Consider the following 20,727-nt stretch of genomic DNA (forward strand, 5'->3'; position numbering starts at 1 on the left):
AATGAGATTGGTAAGAAATTAAAATGTCTCAGATCTGATAATGGTGGTGAGTATTGCAGTCATGAATTTGAAGATTATTGCTCCACTAATGGTATTCGTAGACAAAAAACTATTCCAATGACTCCACAGGAAAATGGAGTGGCTGAACGCATGAACAAGACTATAATGGAGCGCGCAAGGAGCATGAGGTTGCATGCTGGGTTGCCCTTACACATGTGGGTGGAGGCTGTCAATACTACAGTATATTTGATTAATAGAGGTCCCTCTACTCCTTTGGGCTGTGGTATTCTAGAGGAAGCATGGACTAGTAAGAAGGTGAGTTATTCTTTTCTCAAGACCTTCGGTTGTGAAGCTTTTGCTCATATACACTCTGAAAATAGAACCAAGCTAGAAGCTAAATCAAAGAAATGTGTCTTTGTTGGATATGGCATTAATGAATTTTGTTATAGGCTTTGGGATTTTGAAAATCTTAAAATTATTAGAAGTCAGGATGTCATATTCAATGAGAAAGTGTTGTACAAAGATCTATTGCAGCAACATGAGAAGAAAGAAGATGATTATGTAGTGTTGGATGATACTCCAAAAGCTGATGTTCCAGCCATTCCTCATGATGTGCAACAACTGCAACAACAAATACCACACACACCAGTGAATGTTAGACGGTCAACAAGGCAAATTAGACCTCCACAAAGGTTTTCTCCCTCTTTGTATTCTATTTTACTTACTGATGCTGGTGAACCTGAAAGTTATGATGAAGCTGTGCAGGTGGATACTAAGATTCAGTGGGAGTCTGCAATGAAAGATGAAATGGACTCTTTGCTGAAAAATAAGACATGGGATTTGTGCAAGTTGCTTGTAGGTAAAAAGGCTTTACAGAATAAATGGGTTTATAGGTTGAAAGAAGAGGAAGGAGGTAAGAAAAGACTTAAGGCCAGGTTAGTTGTAAAAGGATTTGCACAGAAAAAGGGAATTGATTTTGATGAGATATTTTCTCCTGTTGTTAAAATGACCTCTATTCGTACTATTTAAAGTCTTGTGGCTACTGAAGATTTGCATTTAGAGCAGATGGATGTTAAAACAACCTTTCTTCATGGTGATTTGGATGAAGAAATATATATGGATCAGCCACAGGGTTTTGAGGTCAAAGGTAAGGAGAACTTAGTGTGCAAATTGACGAAAAGTTTATATGGCTTGAAGCAAGCACCTCGGCAATGGTATCTAAAATTTGACAGTTTTATGCATGAGCATGGATATAATAGGTGTCATTTATATTACTGTGTTTATTTTAAGAGGTTGGATGATGATAGCTACATTATTTTATGTTTATATGTTGATGATATGCTTGTAGCTGGGTCTAACATGGATCATATTAAGGGGCTGAAACGCCAATTAGCACATGCATTTGCTATGAAGGATTTGGGGGCAGAAAAACAAATCCTTGGTATGAAGATTTGCAGAGATAGGAAGAACAGAACATTGACGCTATCTCAAGCTGATTATGTTGAGAAGGTGTTGCAACGTTTCTCTATGGAGAATGCTAAAGTTGTCAGCACACCTTTACCTAGTCATTTGAAATTGACTAAGGAGATGTGTCCCAAGACACAGGAAGAGGAGGATAAGATTTCCAAGGTACCCTATGCTTCAGCTATAGGAAGTTTGATGTATGCTATGGTATGCACTAGGCCAGATATTGCACATGCAGTGGGAGTCGTTAGCAGGTATATGAGTCATCCAGGATTTGAGCATTGGAATGCTGTCAAGTGGATTCTCAGATATTTGAGAGGAACATCCAATAAGTGTTTACACTTTGGGGGCTCTACTACTGATTTACAGGGCTATGTTGACTCAGATTTGGCTGGGGATATTGATACTAGGCGGAGTACTACAAGTTATGTCTTTACTGTTGGTGGGGCAGCCGTGAGCTGGGTTTCTAGGTTACAGAATATTAATGCTCTCTCCACTACAGAGGCAGAGTATGTTGCTGCTACAGGGGTAGCCAAAGAGATGATATGGCTTCATTTCTTCTTGGAAGAATTGGGACATCCTAAGAAGGATAATTATTTGTTCACAGATAGTCAGAGTGCCATTCATCTTGCTAAGAATTCAGCTCTGCATTCTAAGACCAAACACATACAGTTGCAGTACCATTTCATTTGGTCAGTTTTGGAGGATGGACAGTTAAAGCTGGAGAAGATACATACCAATGACAATCTAGTAGATATGTTGACAAAGGTTGTAACAAGGGAGAAGCTGCACTCCTCTTCAGCTTTGGTTGGTCTTTTAGACTGAACATGAATAAAAGGACAGTAGAGTCTAGGATGGTTTGATCCAATGGGAGCCCCATGTGGTAGTGGTATTGCTACAGGATCAGTCTCCAAGTGGGAGATTGTTGTTTAGTGTGGAGCTTGATCAGTCCCCAAGTGGGAGATTGTTAGATTGTGGTGACTGATCAGGAAAGTATTGTACATACTTCATAAATACTTCATACATACTTCATAAATACTTCATATTATGGCCAACATATGGCCGACATGTTATAACCCTAAAGCGGTTTAATACTTGTATAAAAGGGCTTAGGGTTGGGTATTTTTCATAATGTTGTGATACAAAATTGGTTCTTGCGGCGGTATTGAGCTGTAAGGGATTACAGATTGTAATCACTAGATTGTAATAAGATCGGACTTGCTGTTTGGTGGACGTAGCCCAGGGATTGGGTGAACCACATTAAATCTTGGTGCCTTGTGTTCATTTCTGTGTGTTCTATTATTTTCTATTATTGGTTATATTTGCATGTAGTTTTTATTTCTGTCTGTGGTTTATCCTAACACTAACTACATTCCATGCTTAAATACCCATCAGGGAAAGCTTCTAGGGGTTTACAAAGATAGCTGTTGGCCACACCTACCCATGGAAACAATTAAATAAAAATGGGTTTGAGATATATTAAATCAATTAGCTCATTAAAAAGGTTTGATTAATTAATTATTTTATGATAGGAACATTACAGAATAGATAGAGAAGAAGCACAAGACTTGGACATTGGTACCTAGACCAAAAGATAAGAATGGCATTGTTACAAAGTGGGTATTAAAAAAAAAAACTAAATGAGAAAGGTGAAGTCACAAGGGAAAAAAAAAAAGATTAGCTTGTAAGGGATATGTACAAGAATAAAGAATTGGTTATGGGGAGACATTTTCCTAAGTTGCAATATTAGGAGTGAGGACTTTTCTTGCATATGTTTCTTACAAAGGATTCAAAGTGTATCAAATGGATGTAAAAGTAGCATTTCTGAATGGAACTATGGAAGAAGAAGTCTACATTGAACAACCTAAAGGATTTTTTGATCCAAGCAAGAGAAATATGGTATGTAAGATACATAAATCATTGTATGGACTAAAACAAGCTTCTAGAGCATGGTATGAAAGGTTGCACACATATTTGGAAAATATTGGTTTTTTAAGAACTAATGATAATGGTAATATATACTTCAAGATTGAATCTAAAAAAGGGATAGTGTTAGCTAAGATATTTGTGGATGAATCATATTTGGATGACAAGATTCATTATGTCAATCATTTGGTAATGAAATGAAGAAAGAGTTTGAGATGTCTATGTTTGTAGAGATCAATTTTTTTGTTTTTTTGCAAGTGCATCGAATCAAGAAGGGCATATGCATTACACAATCCAAGTACATCAAGGAGATATTGAAGAACTTTGGAATGGAAGAGTCAAGACTAATATCAGAACTTTTTTTTGGAATTTGATTGTGTCTAAATTTTTTGCATCAACATTTCAGATCACACATACTGATCCATCATCAAGATGAAGAGCAAGAGATCCAAAATGTTGATGCAAAAAATTTAAACACCATCAAATTCCAGAAAAAAGTTTTGATATTACTAATGGATTATGGAAACTAGATAACACTGACTCAAGACTAGTTGGAATGTCCATGGCTATTGGAAATAAAATTTCAAAGAATGATGATTCTACTACTGTGAATCAAACCTTGTATTTATCAATGATTGGGAAGTTGCAATATATTATTCACAAATGACCAGATATTGTACTTGTAGTTGGGATTGTTGCTATATCTTTTTACAAATCCTAAGGAGAATCACATGATGGCTATAAAAAGGATACTGAGATATTTGAAAGAAACAAAGGATTATGGATTGAATTACAAGAGGATTGAGAAGTTTGAACTAAGAGTGTACACTAATGTAGATTGGGTTGGAAATAAAAGAGTACAAGTGATGAAGATTTCTTTCTAGGAAATAGACTAGTTTCATGCACAAGTAAGATGTGGAACTGCATTTCTCAATCCACAAAAAAAGCTAAATATGTAGCAGCAACAACTAATTTTTCATAGTATGGATCAAGTAATTGTTAAAAGGAATTAAGGAAGAGATCACTGAACTAGTCATTATATTCTATGATAACACAAGTTCTATAAACATATCTAAGAATCCTATGATGCACACCAAGACCAAGGACATTGCTATCAAGTATCATTACTTGAGAGAGCTGGTACAAGACAAAGAAGTGAGATTGGAGGATGTGAATATGAAGGGAAATATAGCTAATATATTCATAAAATATTTACCTAAGGATGCTCATGAATATCTAAGAGGTAAATTGGGATTTATTCTAATAGATGAATCTACTTAAGCTAAGATGGAGCTCTGCATCAAACTTTTTGTTCAGAATATATTACAAATTGATGTAGAAGGTCACACTTTAGGACCTTCCTAAAGTTTTTGAGAAAATTGTGAGGAGTTTGAGCTGTAAATTTGATAGAATTTCAGTCCTAAGCAAAGTTTAAAGAAGGAAAATGTAGTTCAAAGAACTAACCAATATCTATATCTACATATTGAAGTTGTATAAGAAAGATTGAAGTGTGTTTGGCATTATTGTCAAATAGGGAGATAAGTCAAGTAATTACCATCAATAATGAGAATGAGGGAGAGTATGATATAACATGAGGGAGATAAGTGATGAAGTTATCACATGAGAAGATATCTGTGAAAGAGGGAGATCATGTTTTGACATAATAGAAGGAGTTTTTAGTTATCTAGAGGTGTTGCCTATCAAAGCTGCATAGATGAGAATTAGAATGAAACTCAAATATAAAATTAGGGATATTGTTGGATACCGAGATTAGAATTAGAATGAAACTAAGCATATTAATGAAGATTTGTTATTGAACACAAAAGGAGTTAATTGAATCAAGTCAAGTGTTTTTGATTGCATGGTAACTTGAGGTGTTTCCACCAATTCCAAAGAGGGAGATTGTTGAAAGCTAGAACTGGAACATTTTTTATGTTTTCATTGATGTCAAACCTATTGGAAATATGAGGTAGGCAAGGTTACTAAGGTGGGGGGAGGTGAATCAAGAACCAATAAAACTTCAACTTATTTCATCAATTAATCCTTCATATAATAGTATGATCTAATTGTATGCATGAAAGCAATAAAACATTCATAACACTTTGAAACAAGATATGGTGACCCAGAAATTTTCCAAATAGAAAGTAAAACTAGGGTGGGGAGGATATCCACAAGCTTTAGTACTAGTGTATAAAGTTGGCCAATTAAGGCGTACGATTGGTCACTTCTGATGATCTACCTTGTTGGGGGCAATGAGGACTACTAGGTCCACCTTATTAAAGGATTTACAAAACATACAATGAAGTATGCACTTAGTAAAGAGATTGTCAAAGACTATTAAGTATACTTTTTTTAAAGGATTTGACTAATGCGCCTGTCAAGATGAACCAGTGGCTAATCTTTGATCTGCAACTCTAATTTTCTAGTTGAGATTCCTTTGAAATGTGAAGATCACCTTGCTATGATAGATAAATCTTTGTTGTCCCTTATACTACTTGTAGCCTTCTCAATTCACACTTCTACTCTTTATATTTGCATTATACTTACTTCCTATTTGGATGTGATACAATATATTAGATATATACCAATCCAAATCATAATTCATCAAATTTGTCTACAACATAGATTTCCATCAAGATCACAAAGTTTTCCCACTGCTGGCACTCGAGTTTTGAAGACAAATTCAATGATGTTTTGACACTCGACAACCATTGTCAACACTGCATCATCATGCACTCGATAGATGTAGAATCTTAGTTCATACTAATCACTTCCAAGTAGCTTGAACTCGGTCAACACTTATGTGACTCGGTGAACACTATGAAACTTGCCATATAAACTAAATCACTTGGTTAACACTGCATGGCTCAATCAACATTAATAATGCAAGCTTAGGATCACTGGAGAACACAGTTGACAATGTGCAACTCGATTAATACTATGAAGCTTAGTTAGCACTCCCACTAATCAACTTTGTAGATACTGCTCGACGTGAACTAAATGTAGATTCTAAAACTTGGTAGCAACTGTAGAACTCAGTAACTAGATTACTTGGTTAACACTGCAAATTAGCAAATAAGCTTGGTAGTAGCTTAACCAATTGACTAAGTGCTAGTCACTAATAAAAAAACTTGACCTTAATGTCAACAAAATCTTTTTGGTGAGATAGTTGATACTTGAGTAGAGTGCCATATCATTTGATTGATGAAGATGATTTGAACAGAAGAGATAACAAGAAGACCTAGTGTAAAGGTTGTGTTATGACGTGGAACTACAATAGGTACTTGATCGATTGGACTTTGACAAGATAATGTGTTGTCTAACCATTACACTAAGTGGAGAAGATAGTTTAGTTGAATCCTAGTAGAGATGATCAATGAAAGACAAAATACTTAGGCTGAACCAAGAAAAAGATCATAAGATTAAGGAACCTATAGTTGAAGCTGAGTTATGCTTGTATTGACCAAGGGAATAGTAGAAGTCGAGTGAATATAATATCAACCAAGCATCAGTAAAATTGAGTATTTGAAAAATCAAATCAGGTGAAGATAGAGTATACTAAGGAAGATAGTTAGTATTGATCAAGTTACCTAGTGATGACTAAGGTTGAGGAATACAGTATTGGCTGAGTGTTAGCATTTGATAGTTTATGAAGGAATCAAGATTCCTAGCCAAAATAGTTGAATTTTTGGATTGATCAAAGCACATGAAGGTTAAGTATTGATGTTTTGGTGTATTTAATTCATAATAAACCATGTTTAAGAGCTCCTAGGCATGGATTCTAAGATAAGTCCTGAGAAGTATTTAGAAGGAGAGGAGGAAACAAAATGATGGAAGGATTTGATGAATTTGACCTAGCTCTAAGATCAACGATGATTTTTAAGTGAAAAAGATCAAAGCTACCTATTTAAGGAGGCATTTGGATAAGCTAGAGAGGTATGAGTAGTAGTTGCTTCTATTGATTGACGAACTTAAGTATAAGGATTGAAGAGCCAACGAGAGGTGGAGTTTGATTGCTTGAAGGGTCTCCAAGTGAATTAGTGATGGATATATTGATGGAGGACACTTAGTAGATTAGTAGATGAGCTACATTGAATTATGTATTTGTAAAAGCGAGTTGTATTTATTAGATCAACCTATTGTTACTTTCTAACCATTGTTTAGTTAAAATCCTTTAATCAAGGTTGTTCTAATAGTCATTTGTAAATCCTTTAGTCAAGGTGACATTCCAATGCAATTTCCTTAAGTCCTCTAATAATGTCACTCATAATAGGGTGATTAAATCCTTTAGCAAAGTCATAGCTAATAGTGTGTATTGTAACCTTTAATAGGGTTGGCTCCTAAAAAAGCTCACTTTAGAAGAAGGAATATTCAGTAGCATGTTACTATTTCCCAAATTGGATTTCTATGTTAAATCTTGGTATCATACTTGTGTGAATGGACGTTTGAGATGTTTCACTATTTAATGTTTTACATTCAGCATGTAGGTTAATAATGGGATAGTGGACTGCAAGTTTATGTTCTTGATAAGTTCCTATAGAGGCTACATTATTTAATGAATAATTTTAATTTATTGAAAGTGGTTACAATTGTAATTGGTACATATGGACCTGAGGATAACTAATTCACCCCCCATCTTAGTTATTCTAAGTCATTATAACAATTATATCCATAATTAGATGACCACATTGTGTTCTAACATGAATAATTTTCTAGAAAAGTGCTCTGACTATGCCTCATCTCAAAGGTTGAAGTGAGCTATCTATAGATTCTTAGGTCAAAATCTGTAGTACTTCCAAGAAGGGGTTGGGAAAATATTATTATGTGGATGGTAGTTTTCGTTGCTCAACTAATTGATAGACTGTTTGAGGATTTTACCAGGGTTATCAACTCTTGCTTTACATTGTGTCTACTCTATGCTTACATAGGTTATTAAAATCTTTTGTCATTTAATTCTGTCTCATTTCTTTGCCAGTAGTAACCCAAGGTTGAAAGTTTTTAATAATCTCAATGTAGAATATGCAGTGATAATGACTTGTATGTCAAAATTTTCTTTAAATTATAATTTAATATTTATAGGAAATCTAAAATTGAGTCATGACAATGGTTTTTAAAACAAACAATGATAAAGTTTGCAAATGTAATGTATTGTTTTTTTTGTTTCAGATTCACTATATGTTTGTAATAACAATATATGATGAATGTTTAGATGGATAACATAGAAGAAAAACTTTAAACATGAACAAGAAGATCATAAATTTTATAATAATGACATATTTCAAATGATAAACTTTTGACTTGAATAGCGATAAAGTTTACTATTAATCAATATGGCATCAAAGTTTCAAACTGATTACATATTCAATCTTACTTGATAGAAAGCTAGTTCATACACAAACAATTATAATTGCATACCAATTTTTTTAAAAATAAACTACTGTCATCAAAATTTTGACTCTCTTTAGACACTTTTGCCATTATTTTTGTCGAAAATGAGTTTTCCTGAATCAAACATCAATGGAACTTTTGATAAGCACCTTTTTGTGGACATGGCATTATTATCAAACTATGATGTGATTCAGTGTTCAAAATAAAATCTTTTGATGCTACATTTTAAAGTTATTTACCTCTTTTTTAATTCCAAAATGGTTAAAATTTTGACACCTAGTGGACAAAGTCAACATTTCTCTTGTCAAAAATAAGTTTGGCCATCTCCAAAATTAATGAAACTTTCAATGAGGACCTCATTTATGTCATAAAACCCTTGTCAAACTATGGTGTGAGCCACCATCAAAAATCATATATTTGACGCCACACCTTACATCCATTTGACCCTTTTTTTCATGTCAAGATGCATCAAAATTTAGATGCACAAGTTGGTCTTTGATCAATTGACGAAAATTGTGTGACAAGGTCATTCATAGAATTTTGACCAATGCGTATAGAAAAATTGACCAATGAGCATTGAAAATTACTACAATTTTAGTAGTGTGCTTTTTTTTCCATTTGACATTTTTTGCACATTATTTTATCAAGTTTTCTTAGTTTTGGTAATTCTCTTACTCTTTTCATCTTACTAATGCTTACCAAATTATCAAAGTTCAAATGATGTATCCTCTTATGCCATAACCAAAAATCTTCAAATTATGCAAATATACATGTGTCATTAGATAGGTCTAGACTGAACAAGTTACCTCTTGTTTTCTCTTCACTTCCAATTAGTTCACCAATAACATCATAGAGCTTTTAATTTTTGTTTTGGAATTTAACTTGCTAGCCTAAACTATTCAATTGTGCCATACTCAATAGATTATATTTCAATCCATCAACATAATAGGTATGTCATATCTAATATTATCATTCAATATAGTTGATCCTTTACCTTTCACATAACATGGTGCATCATTTCCAAAATTAACACTACTCCCATTATAATGTTCTATCTTTTCAAACTTACTTGTATCACCAGTCCTATGATGTGAGAAATGACTACCAATTATCCATCTATCATTCTTATTTACATGTGAGATTAAAGCATTTTTCTCATCTTCATTAGATTCACCTTTCATTCCAACATACACAACTTCTTTGTCATTTTCATTAGAATCACTAACAATACCATCTTCTTCCCCAATATATCAAAATTTATTACCTTTTCCTTTGTAGTCTATTTTACCTCAATTGTCTCTATTATCTCTCCTTCCTCGATATTTTTTTGTCCTTCCTTTATTCATTCTCATCTTTCTTAGGACATCTTGCAGCAATATGACCAACTCTTTTACATGTAAAACAAATTATAGGAAGTTAAAACCTTTGTATTTTTTATTTTTCCTCTTGGTATCCTTCTTGCCATTAATGCTTCAAGGTCATCAAGGTCATCTTTTAATTCACTTTCCCTATCCACATGCTTACTACTTTTTCTTAATTTTAGCTCCATTAGGGGTTAGTCGAGACTTGAAAGAACATTCAACACTAGAAGGTGTATAATTATCAAAATTTGACAATTCAAATATAGCGAGTCTACCAATTAGATCATCCATGGCTAGATCATCACCATGTGTACATTTGAGTTGTTGGATCAAGCTGATACTCTAGAATTGCATAGATAGGAAGTAAAATTCTTAATACCTTACTTATCATAGATTCATCGAATATGTCTCCTCCATCTTGTCTAATTAAATTCATAGCCTCCTTTATTCAGCCAATATATAGTGCAACAATCTCTCCTTCTTTCATTCTCATGTCATCAAACTTCCCTCTCAAACTTTATGCTTTATCTCTTAACATACTTTTGTCTCCCCCATGGATTTGTGCCAACTTATCCCTCATTTTCTTTGCAATAGTGCAATCCTTTACATCATCAAACACAACACAACTCAAGGAAGATGCTAGCTCTATCATTATTTGATTATGCTCCCACTTGTCCTTTATTTTTTTAACTATCATGGGTCTAGGCATTTCAATATATTCATTGTCCAAGTAGTACAATGCAAAATCTACAACTCCAAATAGATGCAATATCATCAAAAGTTGCCATGCTAGGAAATTCTCTTTATTCAACTTAGGTTCCTCTCTCTTGTACATCTTGATCTTTTTCTTAAGTCCCTTCAAACTTTCCTTACAAGCAACAAAACTCTAATACCAATGGTTAGAATGTTTAGTATAATTAAGAGGGGGAGGGGGGGCAGGGGGGTGAATTAGTTATCCTCAGTTATAAATGTGCCAATTCAAAATTTAAAAACTTATTTAAACTCATAAAACCAGTTGGTCAATATAGCAATCCATCAGTAATTTAACTTATTCATTCACACTTTGTTCTACATTCAGTATATGTTGACTAATAGAAATAAACAAGAGTAAATAACATGCATCACAAAATAACATTCCCACATGTATGACACTAGGATTTAACATGGAAATCCAATTTGGGAAAAGCCACCAAGTAACATGCTACCAATTTTTCACTCTTCTAAAGTGAGATCGGTTAAGAGCCAACCCTATTAAAGGTTACAAAACACATTGTTAGGTGTGACCGCGTTAAAAGATTTAATCACATGGTTAAGAGTGGCCTTGTTAGAGGACTTTAGATCATTCCATTAGAATGCAACCTTGATTAAAAGATTTACAAATGACTATTAGGTCAACATTTATTAATGGATTTTAGTACCATAATGGTTAGAAAGTAACAAATAGGTTTGATCTATTAAGATACAAGTCACTTTGCAAATTTAGATCTCTAGTCAACTAAATTTCTAGTTCATTGGCTCGACTTCATCATATTCTCCATCTTTGATATGCTTGGCAACTCTTCAAGCAATTAGAGTTCACCAATCTTCTCACTTTTTCTCTACTACTCTATTCTTCATAGGGTCTTCATAAGAACTAGATATTGCACAATATAATTCCAAACTATTCAAATTAATATTTAGCTCTTCTTCAAAAGTTTGCAAGAAATACATGCTATCATCTACAAAATGAGAGTTAACACCACCTGATTTTGAGGGATGGAAATCACTTTGATGAGTTTCATATGATTAGCCCCTTAAAGAAGATAACCCAAGGCATTAGCTATAAGAATGTATAAGAAGTTAATAATGGGAAGCCCCACCTAATAGATCGTTGTAATTCAAATGGTGTTGTCAAAGAGTTATTAATTACAATTTGAGCATTGGCATCTTGGAACAACATTTTGACATTTTTTTGTAATTTAGGCCCAAAGACCAACCAATGAAGCATTTTGAAATGAAATCCCAACGAATTCTATCATATGCTTTATCAAAGTCTAGCTTGACCAATAGAGCATTTTCATTCAAACAAATTCTATTTTCATTAAAAATAACAAAATACTTGATGCGAGTAGTTGGAGAAAAGATATCTAGTGAGAATGGGAAGACAATGGGAGAAAGAAGTTCATAAAGATTAAATGTTGGTAGTTGTGATTAATTCCTAATAACAATTGGTCTAGATCACAAGAGTATATTGATGTTTAAGAGATAAATATACAATGACCAATATAGTATATTCATTAAGTAATGTTGAGACATCATCAAAATTGTTTACATTGATTTTTTCTTTTTTATCAAATATCATTGCAAATTATTATGACAATATTTTGGAAAGAGGCAATTCATCACATGAGAGTGAGAGTAAAACCCCTATTTAGGTCTTCAAGTCTTAATACTAAGTGTCCTAAGCATACACCTCTGGTACAGATCTTCTTCCCAATGCACCCTGAGCTTAAGCCTCTCATACCAATCTTCTTCTCAATATAAAGCTAAAATTGCTCTAATAATAGTTATTTAAACTTAATTTACATATCTAAACTTATTCATTCTTTATATTTTTCTATTGATTGCCATGTCCATTGTGATAAAAAAATTCTATTTGAAGATTAGATTGATAGATTTTCTCTCACAATTATAAACTTATTCTAAATTTGTATCTAAATATTTATATTCAAAATATATTGATTTCAAATAGTCATCTTTCATTTTTAGAACAACTAAAATACAAGTATACATAAATACATATTGCCATATTCTTGTATTTATATACATCTAATACATTTATGATCTTTTTATAACTTGAAATATTATTCATATTCAATTTAATCTTAAACACATTACCAATTTATTAACTAGTATTCAAACCCCAACCCCCCAAGATAAAGCAAACTCATATCCAAAGACCTTTTCAACATCTAATAAACACCTGCTTATTTTCTATAAACATTTCTCATATTCAATGATTAAACAATTATTCCTTTACAGACAATATATTGCAGGGATGCAATCTTTCTCAAACATGTGTAGTCATTATTTTTACAATATTTACAATCTATGTAGGTGATCTACAAACTCTTCTTTAGTAGTAGCTTATGACTAAGAAACTATTGCTCTTTAGTATAGGCAATCCAGTTACTAATCTCACAGCAGTCAGATTTTAAAATGGTATATTTGTTGATTCTCAACTCCCAAATTTTTAAAATTACCATCCTTCCTCCTCTTAAAGAACTTCCCCCAGTTGAATTCCCTGTACTTAGAAGGATTCTCCTCACTCACCAACTCTTCCAGAGGTTTCATCATCACATGGTGGGAAGGTCTCAGGAAAAATGGAATGGAGAGACGTCTTCGGCTATCATTAACCACCACTCTATGCTCAACACTCTCATACCTGTCATTGCTCCACACCTGCCATGCCATTCAATAGATCAATGTGTTGAACAAATGACCTATGTTTTATTCATAGCCCAACTTCCAAAATAGCAAAGAAAATATAAGAAGCAATCCCCTGAATGCAATCTCCAACATTGACAACGAAGGAGTTGGGCAGGGGCTGACCGGGCAGCCACTGACCGTTGTCCTTGCGTTTAACTTGAAGTCCGCCCACCTCATCTTGGTAGAGAAGTGTGACGGCGCCACCATCCTTGTGCCTGCCCAAGCCCAATGCAAGCTCTGGGGCAGGGCACTCTGGGTAACTATTCAGCCGCACGTTGCTCAAATCATCTTGGAAATATTCATTCAGCCTGGTTTCTGGTAAGCCAAGGCTCCGTGCTATCAACTCTAGCAACGTGAAGGACAACTCCCTTGCAGCCGCTACATAGGCTAAGCAAGCTTCTCTGTAACAGTTTTTAGTAAACAGAACTCAAATACAGAATTGTGAAGTTGAAACCTACACTCGTAACAGTACCCAAAAAAAACATTTAAAGAAAGAAAGAATGGCCATGTGTAACAATTAGGTCAATCATTAGGGAGAAGAGTAATAAATGAAAAGAATTAAGAGAAACATCATTTTTGAAAATTCTAGTTAGTTATTGTTCTTTTTGCTAGGAGATTCTTGTTAACATTTGAGGCATAATTCACTGCAGCAGTGAATTGGCATGACTTTCTTTGGAGAAATTGAAATGCATATTAATTTATTGATTTTTTTAAAATTAGTAATAGTTTATAAGAATTTATACTTTAAGAGATTGACTGAAATCTTAAAAGAGTAAAGTATTATGGTATAGAATTCATTTAACTTATGTATTAATAATTAGAAGATATTTTTCACACCAATTCAAATTGTCATAGTGTTTCAAATCAACTTATAATTTTTTCCACTTAAATTCATTGAACTACTACTCATCTAAAATAGGTTCTCAACCACTATTCATGAAACATGAGTCAAAGCCAAACTTATCAACTAACTACTCATCTGTGAACTCTCATTAAATATGTCAATGTTTTTACTTGAATATTACACTCTCCCACTGCTTTGTAATATGAATTCTTAAGAACCATTATTCATGAAATATAATTAAACTCAAAAAAAAATTTTAAAAAAATATTATAACATCTGAAACCCTATCAATGTAGATAACCCAATTTAGAGGAAATATAAGGTCCAATTTATAGACATCATGCTCCATAGAATCTCCACTATATTTGAATTCTAAACACGTGCTCTGACCTAAGTATAAATCTCGTATCTAAAAGGGAGGCAAATAATTCAATAAAATGTAACTAACTATTGATCTAAGATAGTAAAATAAACTTTGGTACCCTCCAACTTCTATGGATTATTGTTTGTGAGCAGTAGTTTATTCATTGCTGCACTGTTGCTAGTTCAATCAATCAACTCTGATATGCTTTTTTCCAATACCAATTTCAACTATAAGATAAACTATAACCCTAATAATAAATTTTTCTCTCACAAAAACATTTGTATTGAAATAAATAAAAAATAGCAAACACCTGAATTCTGGGTGCCCATCCGGCCAGCGGTTTGTGAAGATCTCCGTAACAGTATCAGTCGGATCAACTGAAGTGGGCAGCCGGATTTCTTCTCGTGGCACAAAATCGAAGACCTCTTTCTAATCCCTCACATTTTTTGTGAGCTCGGAATCAAAGTAACCAAAAGGGTTTTGAGCATCCCTGGAAACTCTTCTCTTTTCTTCGAGAGGCAGCGAGAAGAAATCTGCTGCGGCAGATTTGAGGCGTTGAAGAACATGATTGGGAAAGCCATGATTGACGAGGTGGAAGAAACCCCACTCTCTGCACGTCTTCTCCACATCCTCTGGAGAGCTATTTTCCAAATCTATAATGGGGATATTATTGTTGTTGACATCATCATCTTCAAGGGATGTGAAGAAATGCTTTGGACGATGCTCTTCGCTCTGGATAAAACTCTCCTCGAACTTGAGAGCCCCCCATGGTTACTAATTTGTTGTTTCTCTCTGTGCGGTGCTTTGATTTGGTTCACCTCTGTTGAGATAAAAGGAGAGAACAGTTGTGTAGGTCTTTGATACATTGAACATAGACAAGGTAAGGAGTTTATGATGTAATAGCTGACATCCAACCAAGTGTCGATTGTTTGGGATCTGATACCTTGGACAAGAGGTCGGGTTCATGTAAGTACCTTTCATTTCATGGCGTGGCCGAATTGATAGCATGACAATCAAAATAATCATTCAAATTAGGTATTGCTGAAATGTTAATATTTTATTTATTCATTTATCATGTGTTTATCTTTTGGACACTTATTGATATTTTCGAGCAATATCAATCTCCCCACTATGATATTTCCAGTCAGCATTATCTTGCCCGATACGTCATTGAAGATGTAATTGAAGGGGTAAAGAGAGATGGCGAGGTTGGGGGCGGGGGGAAGAATGAAGGGAACAGACATTGTATGCGGATAGTTACGGCTAAATATGGGTTGGAAGATGAAGTAGAGATGTGAAGTTATGTGAGAGGAAGGTGAGGTCAAGAGGTCATATACTCTATATGATTAATTCCGGGTAAAGATGGAACATATTGTTATGAAGCAAGATATTGTTATGAAGCAACACATTGTTATGAAGCAGCATATTGTAGGGTGTTCTCGCTATCTCATATTGTCTATTTATGGCTTCTTGGAGCTTAGATTTCTTATGTAGGTGTTGTCTTCGGGGATGTGAAAAATAAATCACAAACTCATAAAATTTCTCTATGCAACAAAAAATGCCAAGTGATAGTTTTGCTTGGCACAAAAGGGTGCTGAGTGATAGGTAAGTGCCAAATAAACTCAACACACGAAGGCAGAAGAGGGTGCCAAGTTAGCTCAATCACCGAAGGAAGGTGAAGCTCAACACAATGGATGCCAAATGAGCTCGACAAAGCAAGGAGGAGCTCAGATCCTAAGGGAAATGTTGAGGATGTTTGAGTGAGCACAGAATAAGCTCGGTTAACACATGAACTGAGTAAGTTAAAACTAGACTTACAGTTTGAACATTTTCGCCATTAACACATAGAGAGAATAACCAGGAAACTTGCAAGTATGAACTTCTCAAATACAAAAATACATGCAATAAAGAATAGAGAGGAGATAACAAAGATTTGTATGCCTGCTTGCTTGCTTGCTTGCTTTCTATTCAACTAGGTTAAACTATTACAAAATATGGGAGGATTCGGTTTCAACCAAAAAATACTAAAAACTTCAAACTGATAAAACTAAACTCAAACTTAAACTTACAACACTAAAGGCTGCATCCAATGAACATGGAGCAATTAGTGTTTCATAGGACAAAACAATACAAACTCACAGAGAACAAGGCAGATAAGATCCATGCTATTGCAAACACTATCTTCTGCCTAAACCTTCCTTCTATTCTCTAACCTCTGACTTGATTTACTAATCGTCTTCCTTATCTACTCTGCACTTTTCTTCTACTCTCTCTCTGGTCTCTCCAGCTAATTGAATGAAATAGATTCATTCCTTTTTGTCTTTCAACAAAAGTTTTCCCTCTCATTTCGGATTTCAAACTCACCTACCGAGTTGAATGTTGTCAGGAGAGTATGTGTGTGTTTGGCTCCAAGAGCAACCGACCAAATGCATTAAATTTTTGACACTCCCTCTTTGTCTTGATCCAAACAAAAACGAGGATCACTCTTGATCCAAATCAACTACACCAAGACTCATTTTTAGGTGCACAAAAGTTCCAATGCCCAAAGGCTTTGTAAAGATGTCTGCTAGCTGCTGCTGAGACTTACAAAATTCTATCTTGATATCTCTATTTTTCACTAACTCTCTGATGAAGTGATATCTGATCTCAAAGTGCTTGCTTCTCCCATGGAAGACTGGATTCTTGGACAATGCTATTGATGAGATATCACAAAAGATTGTTGTTTCATCTTCTTGCCTTTCATTCAAATCTATCAAGATCCTCCTTAACCAAATAGCTTGACATGTTGTTGCATTTACTGCTATGTATTCAACCTTTTCTATAGATTGAGCAACAATAGGTTGCTTCTTGGATGCCCATGAAATTGCATTGGATCCCATATGAAATATGTATCTAGAAGTTCTCTTCCTATCGTCTAGACTTCTAGCCCAATCACTATCTGTATAACCAATCAACTTAAAATCATTATCTGCAGTATACAGAATTCCAAATTCCTTGGTACCATTCACATACCTTAGGATCCTCTTTCCCACTTGCCAATGAGAATCCTTTGGTGTTTCCATAAATCTAAAAATCAGACTTACTGTGTGCATCATGTCAAGTCGAGTTGTTGTCTAATACATTAACCTTTTAACCATACTGTTGTAGAGTGTTGGATTCATACTTTTGCTACAATCTTCCTTACTCAACTTCAAACCTACTACTATTGGTGTTGGGGCTGCCTTATTGTTCTATATTTTGAATCTCTCCAAGATTTGTCTTGCATATTTTTCTTGAGAGATGAAGATGCCATCATGCATTTATTTTACTTGTATACCTAGAAAATACTTCAAGATACCTGGGTCTGTCATTTCAAATTCATTCTTCATTTCCTTTTTGAACTCACCAATTAGAAAATTGTCATTTCCAGCGAAGATTAAGTCATCAACATACAAGACAACAATCAACACTTTACCATTTGCTACCTTGATGTAGAGAATGTGCTCATCAAGTATGAGTCAATCCTGTTGTATCATGCCTGTGGAGCTTGCTTGAGCCCATATAGAGCCCTCTTCAATCTATACACCTTGTGTTCTTCACCTGAGACTTCATAACCAAGTGGTTGCTCCACATAAACCTCTTCTTTCAATACACCATTCAAGAAGGCGGACTTCACATCCATTTGATATACCTTCCATTTGTGTTGGGCTGCAATTGCTATGAAAGCATGAATGGTTTCCATTCTTGCAATCAAGGCAAATGTATCATCATAGTCTTTTTCATATTGTTGCTTATACCCCTTGACCACTAAACGTTCCTTATGCCTATCTATTTTTCCTTTAGCATTGCACTTGGTCTTGTAAACCCATTTCACTCAAATTACTTTCTTCTTGGGAGGCAATATGGTTAACTCCCATGTCTCATTTCTTTCAATAGCATCTATTTTCTCATCCATGACATTACACCATTTCTCTTCATTCACAACTTCCTCAAAATAAATTGGATCACTATGAGAAAATAATGCAAAATTTACACTCTCATTGTAATCTTCCTCATACCTTTCTTCTTCGTATATCTCCCTTAGACTCTTAGTCTTTCTTGGCAATAGGGAGGTGAGAGTAAGATCTAAATTCTTAATATTTTTGCTGCTACTATTTTACATAATAGCTCAGGTTTGTCTTAAACTACTTGGAGTTGTTTCTCATCATGTTAAGGGCTACTTTCTTTTTTGCCTTTTTCTACAATCCATGTTTGTTGCTCCATCTTCTTGTTGATTACCAATGTCATCTTCTTCCTCATCAATAGTAGGCACTTTACTTGAAGTGCTTGAGGATACATCAACAAAACCATTCCATGACTGATTTTTAAGAAACTCCACATCTCTTGAAATGATGATCTTCTTGACGATTGGATCATATATACAATCTATAAGCCTTTGATTCCAAGCTATAATTTGTAAAGATACACTTCACACCTTTATCATCTAGTTTCTACCTTTGCTCTTTATGCACATGTGCATATGCTACACATTTGAACACTCTCAAGTGTTCAACTGTCCATCTATTTTTTGACCAAGCCTCAAGAGGAATCTTGTCACAAACTAACTTTTTAGGACACCTATCGATCAAATACACCTTTTTTTCTATAGCCTCTCCCCAATATTTAGTTGGGAGTCCTTTTGCTTTCATCATACTTCTAGCTATTTCAACAATGGTCCTGTTCTTTTTCTCACCCACTCCATTTTACTGTGGAGTATAATTGGCTATAAGCTCTTTCATGATGCCATTCTACCTACAAAAATTTACAAACATATTGGAGGTATACTCTCCTCCTCTATCTGATATAAGAACTTTTATATAGTGTCCACATTCCTTTCTAGTCAGGGCTTTAAATTCAACAAATTTATCAAATGCTTTAGATTTGCTCTTCAAAAAATACACCCATGTCCTACAACTAAAATCATCTATGAATGTCATGAAATAAGTACTCCCCCCAATAGAAGTAGTTTGCACAGGGCCTACTAAATCAGAATGCACCAATTCTAATGGTGCTCTAGCCTTTCTAGAATTTCCATAATTAAAGGGAAGCCTTTTTTGGTTACCCAAAATGAAAGCCTCACACTTGTCATATGAATCTACTATGCTTGGCAAGTCATCTACCATTCTTTTCTTGAACAATAAATTTAAACCAACATAGCCAAAATGTCCATACCTAATATGCCAAAGCTTGGAGGGGTCTTCAATCATGCTCCTAAGAGCTGATTGCTAATGTACTATTGTATATACATGCTTGAGAGGTGCAACACTGACTTGAGAAGAGAAGCATGTCTCTATCCTCAAAGGGAACATTTGGTTCTTTGTCATTTGGACTACTTGAAGTAATCTATTACTCTCATCCTTCTTATGAATGAAACATTTGTCATTTTCCATTAGCGCCTTGTGTCTATTTTGAATGATTTGTCCAACACTTATCAAATTGTGCTTCAAACCAGAGGCAAAATACACATTCTATATCTCCTTCTTTTCACCTTGCTTGGTGCAGACCATAATAGATCATTTTCCCACTATGGGAATGGTTTTATTATTTCTTATCTTAATTTTAGACTTGAAAGTCTTATCAATGAAATAAAGTAGACTTTCATTACCTCTCATGTGGTTGCTACAACCATTGTCTAGGTACCATACCTCAGGGCTGCCTTCTTCACCAATATTGCACATGATGAATGTTGTGGGGTTGTTTGCATTTCCTATGTTTACATCAGCCACATTTGCATTTTGCTTTGATTGATCACCTTACTTCTTCTAGCATTCACTAGCATAATGTCCATACTTATGACAGTAGTAGCATTCAACATATCTCTTATTAGAGTTTTAATTCTTCTTACCTCCTCTAGAGCTTTTTGGAGAGGTGTTCGCTCCCTCTTGGTTGCTTGC

General features: G+C 34.4%; 1 pseudogene across 1 annotated transcript in view; it reads right to left on the reverse strand.

Moving 5' to 3' along the window:
• Nucleotides 1–13,105: 13,105 nt before the first annotated feature.
• The window catches only part of LOC149530964 (fe(II)/2-oxoglutarate-dependent dioxygenase 4-like), a 39,486-nt pseudogene continuing 31,864 nt past the window's right edge, over nt 13,106–20,727 (reverse strand). Inside the window, exons 3-5 of the transcript XR_016358371.1 lie at nt 15,126–15,580; nt 13,680–14,008; nt 13,106–13,579 (exon numbers count right to left, since the gene is read on the reverse strand). The product of XR_016358371.1 is annotated as a fe(II)/2-oxoglutarate-dependent dioxygenase 4-like (transcript). The remainder of the gene's footprint in view (nt 13,580–13,679; nt 14,009–15,125; nt 15,581–20,727) is intronic.

Source organism: Cupressus sempervirens, chromosome 11 (assembly GCF_028749045.1).
Source record: "Cupressus sempervirens isolate cs-2001-9-10 chromosome 11, ASM2874904v1, whole genome shotgun sequence".
In the NCBI taxonomy this organism is placed as follows: domain Eukaryota; kingdom Viridiplantae; phylum Streptophyta; class Pinopsida; order Cupressales; family Cupressaceae; genus Cupressus; species Cupressus sempervirens.